Source organism: Orycteropus afer, unplaced genomic scaffold (genome assembly GCF_000298275.1).
Source record: "Orycteropus afer afer isolate SDZICR_OR568_19922 unplaced genomic scaffold, OryAfe1.0 scaffold00233, whole genome shotgun sequence".
Lineage (NCBI taxonomy): Eukaryota > Metazoa > Chordata > Mammalia > Tubulidentata > Orycteropodidae > Orycteropus > Orycteropus afer.
This window is the reverse complement of record NW_006921820.1, coordinates 2,673,976-2,681,665: the sequence shown is the minus strand read 5'-3', so window position 1 is coordinate 2,681,665 and position 7,690 is coordinate 2,673,976.

Sequence of the window (7,690 nt, the reverse complement as noted above, 5' to 3'; positions counted from 1 at the left end):
GGCTCTCAGCTGAACCTGACCATCTTGCCCATCTCCTTGAATATCCTCAACAAGAGATTTATAGAACCACTTGAGGACATCTCGTCCCCTATCTACCAGGACCTCACCAGAGACATACATGGCTGCCCTGGTAGGCCTGGAGTTGGACTTGGGTTACTCGAGGTTCAGGTTCACCTGCCACGGCCTAACCCAATGGCTCCCATCAGTCTTTCTTTTCCACCTGGGCAATGGCCAGATGTGGGGCTGTCCCTTCTCTCCTGTCTTCTTCTCCCAGGAGAGTGCAGAGGTGTAAGGAGGAAGGTCAGACAAGAGATCTACTTCCTGCATCTCTACCCCAGGGTAGTTGGAGACAGGGCCCCCTCCTTCCAGCAAGCCCATCTTTGTGGCCTCCCCCTCCTACAGGTGCAGAGTGTACTGATCCCTTTCCCGGACCTACTGCAGGTGCTCGTTCAAGGCTTCCAGTGAGTGTCTTGGAGGTGGAACAACAGATAACAGAGGAGCCACTGGCCCAGTGTGGCCTTGGCTTGGGCTGGGTTGACCATTGCCACTTCTAAAACACAGGGCTGCATGCCCCTATGTCCCGGATGTGGACAAGGAAGAAGCAGAGTTCATTCCTACCCGCTAGGTTAATTCACTCCTTGTATATTCTAGCAAAGCCCCCACCATAGGGAAGTAGTGATTGAGAACAGTGCTCAGGAGTCTGACAACTGGAGTTTGAGCCCATTCCTGTCACTTTATGACCCTGGGAAAGTCATTTAACTGTTGTTGCCTTACTTTGCCCAGCTGTAAAATGGGACTAAGAACACCTATTCAACAGGTACTTAATGAGTGCTTGAAGTTTTGGGTGGTGCAAATGGTTAAGCACTCAGTTACTAACTGAAAAGTTGGCAGTTCAAATCTACCCAGAGGCACCTTGGAAGAAAGGCTTGTCAATCTACTTCCAAAAGATCATAGCCATTGAGAACACCATGGAGGACCAAACGAAAACTAAGCTCACTGCTATGGAATCGAATCCAACTCATAGTGACCCTCATTGGGATTCTGAGGCTATAAATCTTTACAGAAATAGATTGCCCCATCTTCCTTCCATGGAGTGGCTGGTGGGTTTGAACCTCCAACCTTCTGGGTAGCAGTCAAATGCCTTAGGCACTACGCTACCAGAGCTTCTTCCATAGAGTACAGTTCTACTCTAATGCACATGGGGTTTCCATGAGTTGGAACTCAGGGCAATTGGTTTGGGTTTTCAGTTTAATGTGTGCTCAGTTCTTAGCATGAAATGCAGGAGACTGCAAGCAGAATGGGTCTGAATCCTAGGTCTTAGCTATAGGATGTTTATCTCTTTGGGCCTCTGCTTATTAATTTGGAGAATGTGATAATTGAGGTGGTCTATATAATGCTGTGGTGTGGGCCTCCTGGGCAGAGTTTGAAATGGGTCATTTGGTTCTATGTTCTGAAGTCCCCATCCTGCCTACAAGCTCACTCGGGAAAGACTCACTCATCTGTATTGGGAAGCTGCTGTTCCTGGCCCCTGGTCCAGCCCCTCCTCCATCCTGCAGACCCTGGTGGTGGCCATCCAACCTGATGGCCATTTGGCTGCCTCTCCTTTCCAGGTGGACCCTTCCTCCTTATATGTCGCAGGTACCATGACACCACCTCCATGGACCACACTATGCCCATGGGTTCCTTACCCTGTGCCCTGTACCCCCACCCTGGGGCATATGCCACCTCCCTAAAAACCAGTGTTCACTGGGTGTGTTTGAGCTCATTTTCACATAAGGTTTGCAACAGCCTGGTTTTCAGGGAGTGGAGGGCCAAGAAACCAAAGCCTCACAGAAGTCACCTGGCAGCCTTGGTGCCAGGGCTCCATGCATCACACCTAATTTTCTCCCCTCCCACCTACAAGGGCTCCTGTGGTAATGGAAGTATCCACTGGAGGTACTCAATGGCGAGTGAATAAGGCTGGAATAATCCTTCCTAAGACAAGAAGCACTAATGGTGACATCTTGGGCATCATGACAATTTGATAGGGAGTCTTCCAGGGATTTCTTTTACACTTTGGCCACTTAGTGAGGTGTGGGTGGGTACTTGGAAAGTAGAGGCTGCCATGGGATTTGTGGCTGTTATCAGGCTGGTCTTTGGAGTGCTGGGCTAGAGCCATGGAGGGTAGGGTGGGTGTTTTTCAGGGTTATGACTCAGGCTGTATATTCCAGAAGTACACATGACTCCACCATCAGCTACAGTCAGCTCCTACCTGGTGATCTTTCTGCCTACCCTCTTTGGCATCTTGCAGCTGGCCACTATCTTCTGTCTGGTAAGCTCATGGGCCCTGGCTAACCCCAAGCTCCAGGGTATCCTCATAGGCCTGGAGCCCTACTGCAGACCCAGAGCCTTCAGGGCAGTACTATCCTTGACACGCTCCCTTCCCTTCTAGGTTATGACTTCAAAGAGCATTCTCTGGTTTGGCCGCCGCCAAATCTCCCATGAGCTGCTGGAGCTTTCTGAGCCAAGGCCTTTGCCTACCCCAGGGTCCTCCAAGAGTTCCATAAACCTGCCTCACCCTCCTTACCTCCAGGTTGATAAGAGGCAACTGTGGTCAGCCTCAGTTCCAGATCTCCCCAGCCAGGGCAGCCAGGTCTCAGAGCCTGGCTTGCCCTAGCAGCCCCACACCTTCCCAGGTAGATCCCATACCCCCAAGGGCTCTGGGTTACCAAGTAGCAGCCAGGCCTGGCCTGACCACCATAACCTTAACATGATGGTCTGAGAATGACCTGGCCTGAGAGTAGGCTTGGCTGGGGCTTGCCCCCAGTGGTCTCTATCCCCACCCTTGATCCCTGTCAGCCTCTGTCCCCACCGCCTCCTCCTGTAGGCTCTACTCTTGGGTCTCCATCTCCTCACCCTGAATGACTTTCTAGAAGCATTTTTTTAAATAAAAACTTATGATAGTTTCTTGTCACTTTTCCACATCCTGAAAGGACCAGTGTTTCTCTTCCTTGAAACTAAAAACTCCCACCACACTGTACCAGGACAGCATCTGAGTGCCTTTGCCCCAGCCCTCTGAAGAAGAAAGCTCCATGCCTCTTCCTGCCCCTCTGTGGCCGAGCCCCGGACCATAGAGAAAGGGAAGCTCCCTCATCCATGGAAATGAAGGTTCCCCCCCCCCACACACACACACACACAAAGCATTATGGCAGGATGTCAAGTGCCCTCCTCAAATCCATGGTGCTGGTGCTGGGCAATGACTTGAGAACCTCATCTTTGTGGACTTGTGTGTCCTGTATGCCTTCCTCCTCCCTCCCCTGACCGTTCTCTTCTCTGCCCCACATAAGAAACCCGAGTTCTCATTCCTCTCTTCTCCCCAAGCATGAGAAGGCAGTACCTGGGGCTGAGGGGAAGCAGAGACTGTGGGGACCACCACCTGGGACTAAATCCTTCTCACTTTCTAGTTGTGCGTGCTGGTGGGGCTCTTGGCCTTTTGCTTCATTCATTACACATATCTGTGTCCTGGTGCAGTGCAGGGAAATAATATGGCTATTCTAGCCACAGTCTTTGTGACTTCCACCAGATGACTGGGTGGGACTATGCAAAGATGTCGTCCTTGTGATCCATCAAGGGAACTGGATAACTTGTTAATAGTGTAGATAAGGTACATGGCATCCTTGTGGGGGTGGGACCATGGAAATGAAGTGTATGGAAACTTAACATGAAAATTGGATAGTTTTGCCATCTCATTAGGCTTAAAAGGAGGCACCTCAGAGATGGAAAGGGGGAAGAGCCAGGAGTGGAATGTACCCTTGGACCCAAGATCCTCATGCTGAGACAGCAGAGTGGGGGCAGAGGAGGGTGGAGAGGGTATGGAGGCAAGAGGGATCTTTGAGCGGGACAGAGAGAGAGAGAGAATGACCTAATCTACAAAAATAGCCTCAGGAAAGAACACTCGGGCCCAGAGGCACAAAATCAAGAGACATCAAGAATACAGCTTGAGCAACTGGGATCTCTGATGTTTGCAAACAGCCATCTAGATGCAACAATGGGTCTCTCCTCATCCAGAGCAAAGAATGAGGAAAACCATTGATGCATGGAAACAATTAGTCCAAGAGACTGGTACACCATGAAATCCTCAGCTTATATGACTACGAGACCAGGAGAACTAGATGGTGCCCCAGTACCGCTGTCAACCACTCAGAGAGGGATCTATGTAGGAGACCCTGGAAAGAGTGGGAGAATAATGTGGAACAAAACTCAAAATCATTAAAAAAAAAAAAAAAAGGGATCAGGTTTGCTGGTCTAACAGAGCCTGGTGGAACCCCTGAGACTAAGGCCCCTAGCAGCCCTTCAAGTCTAGAACTGAACCACTCCTGTGGCTTCCAGCCAAACAAAAGGCAGGCATATGAGGTGAACATTTACACTAGGTAGATACACTCTTTGGAGAGATCAATCATGGGAGAATAGAAGGGCTGTGTATGCACAGGAGGCAATTCGGGGGGGCAGGAGTGCATGGGAGGAAAGGACACAGGGAAGAGGTAACTATGGAGAAGAGAGCTGTTGCATTGTGGGAAATTGCAGTCAATGTCATGAGACAAAGTGTACATGAACTGCTGTATGGAAAATGAATTTGCTCTGTACACTGTCACCCAAATCACAATAAAAATTAAAAAAAAAAAAATACAGCCTGAGGTATTTCAAGGTCAACCTTGAGAAAAGCAGACTCCATCTGGTGTCGTGCCTTCCGTAGTTCCAGGCTTCTGGAATGGAATATGTATATGGAATCCTAAGCTTTAGCTCAACCTATATTAATCCTGCACTTGCCCAGTGGAGGGGCAGCTTTGGGAGGATTCTGAAACTCTGTCCCCCACTTATGTATAAGTGATTAAACTTTCTCTTCTCTCTTTTACTGGTGTGACTGAATTGGTTCTGTATTGCTCCAGGATGGCCCACATTTTCGGGTAACAGAACGCCAGCAAGTGGGGCAGTGTGTGTGGGGCCAGGGGCACCAGAGAGAGAGAGACAGCAAGAGACAGAGTCATGGGTTTTGCAGCCTACAGAGCAAGAAGCTGAGTGTCTTCAGGTAGGCGGCTTGCTGGAAGAGTGGGTTTCCTCTCTGGTCACCTAACAGCAGAGCTAAAACAGCTTTGTAACCCTTGTGAGGTTAGAAGACAGATGACGCCTCCCTCACACCCTTTTCACACCTGAGATATAGGGCGGTTGTGAAGCAAGGAGAACACTTGGAACAAGGCCTGGCCCTGAGTGAGCATAGAAATGGTATAATAAGGGTTTTCCCAGACTTTATGCATCTTAGGGGGTGGGTGGGAAAACTTGGGGTTAAAGCTCAGCCTATCTTTCCGGTATGGTTAACAAGGTGCTTCTTTCCCCAAAACTACCCCTGTTCCAGCCCTGAGAGTCCAGTCACTGAGTGTCCTGGAAGAGAAGATATGCTCCCTTGCTGTGTGAAATCGGGCTAATGCCTTGCCCTCTCTGGTTCTTGGTTCCTGAGAAAGTAGAGGTGCTGGGGCTCTAGATTCACTTCTCAGAGTTGTGGCACTGTCTGTAGAAGACCTGGGGAAGGTGGGAAGGAGGATAGGTTTGGAGTTTGGGTTTCAGTCGAGGGAGTAGTAGCATGAGGCATCACCTGCAGTAGAGAAAAGGGAGCAAAAGCCAAGGTCAAGAATAACTGAATATACCCCTAAGTGCCGTGCCTGCCACAGGGGTCAAAGAGGAAGAAAGTCCAAGGACAAAAGAGAAACTTGGTTTGGGTCCAGATGTGTCCCATACCTCTTCCAGGGCCTGCAGATGCCACTGATTGGGTCCTCATATGGTTCATGGCAAGACCCCTGCCCAAGTCCCCACTTCTCTGTCCTACTTTTTCAGCCACATGGAGTCCTAAGTTCAGCCTGTCTTCCCCTTAGCCGTATTTCTGTGGGTGGAAGGGGGCAGCTGGGGATGTTTGAGGGCCTTGGGGCCTGTTGGGAAGACTCTGCTTACCCACCCTGGGTCACACCCTATGACAGGAGTTGAGCTTTTTCTCCATACTGACTTCCCCACCCAGGCTGTGCTCTCATCTCCCACTGGAAAATGTTTGCAAGAAGGCTTGGCTTCCGGGAGCCCACCCCACGTGCAGTCAATGGCCCAGAGTGTCACAGAGGATGAGCTGCACCCACCTGTCTGGAGAGGGTCCTCACGCTTCACTGAGCAGTGCTACTCTGGGAGTGGGCCTTCCGGTCCCCCAGGCTGAACACCCTGCAGCAGGCCCTCCACTTCAGCACCTGGGGCAAGATTGGCTCATTGGGCTCAGGCCAAGCCCATTGACTGGAAACCTCTCATCACCAGTAAGAGGGTAGAGATCCTTGGTTCAGGAGGGGAGGGAGTGGTAAAGGGACCAGCTGACCCCTCAGCTTGACTCAGAAGGTCAGGGGCCCAGCCTGCCATCACCCCCCTACACATGCCCACACACACACACAGGAAGGAGCCCCTGGCCTAGCCAGACACTCACCAGTACAAAGGCAATTATGATGACCAGGAGGCTCAGCACGATAAGAACCACAGCATAGCTAGGGAGGGAGGTGCTAGGCTGACCTGAGGCTCCGGAGCTGGGGGTACCTGGGGCAGAGAGCAAGACGACTGTGGCTGAGGTGGGTTTCCATCCTCCCAGACCTCTGAGAGGTGATCACACACCTCTGAGAAGGCACAGCCAGGCCTGCGGAGAACTCCTAGGCACAGGGTGCAGGTCCAGAATGTGCTACAAGGACAAGGTTGGAGCTGAAGGAGGTGGGACCAACTTAAGGGGCTTCCAGGAAGAGATAGGGCCAGAGCTGGACCCTGAAGGGCAGTCAGCTGGGGCAAGGGTCCAGGAGAAAGGCAGCCTTCAGAAGCAGGGTAAACCCAGGGCAACAACCAGAGGGAGGAGGCTGATTGAGGGAGGACATAGACGGAGGGAAGGAGGTGGAAAAGCACTAACCAAAGTCTGGCATGACCATCTCTACTGAAAGTCCCTCGGCCACCCATAGGGTGTGTAAACCCTGGCGCACGCAGTCCTGCACAAGGGTCCTAGCTGGTGCAGCTCTGAAGAAGGTGGCACCCACTCTGGCAGTCAGAGGTTCCGGCCTGGCAGGAGGATCACCATGGGCCTCAGAGGCTGGGCAGCCTGGGTGAACTTACTGAGGTCACCTCCTCCAGCCTCCTATCCCAGCAACCTCCTCCCTGCCCCCACCCCAAGTCCAGCCCTGTGTCCAGGTTACACTGAACCACCGCAGACTCACAGGAACTCCTCCACCACCACTTGGCCCAAATTCTGCAGATGACTGAGGACAGTGGTCAGCTGGGGGTCAGGAGAGGATAGAGGTGGTCACTCCTGAAGTTTGTTCCAGCCCCTCCCTGAGGCCTAAGCCTCTGTTCCTCCCCCTGCCATCCCACCACTTCACCCCTCTTGTCAGCTGGCCCCGAAGCTCCTGGGACTCTGCACTGCTTTTGTTCCTCAAGGCCGTGGTGAAGGGTCGGCCCAGGATCTGCAGCCACACCTCATACAACACCAGCTCTGCCTTTTCTCCTAGAGTTATAAGGATGGGATTAGCCTGGCCCCCCCAACTCAAGGCTACACCCCCACCCCCAGCTCTAATGGGCCAATCCAGAGTCAGGAAACTACAGTTAGTGGGTCAAATCTAAATCAAGACCTAAGAATGGTTTTCACATTTTTAAA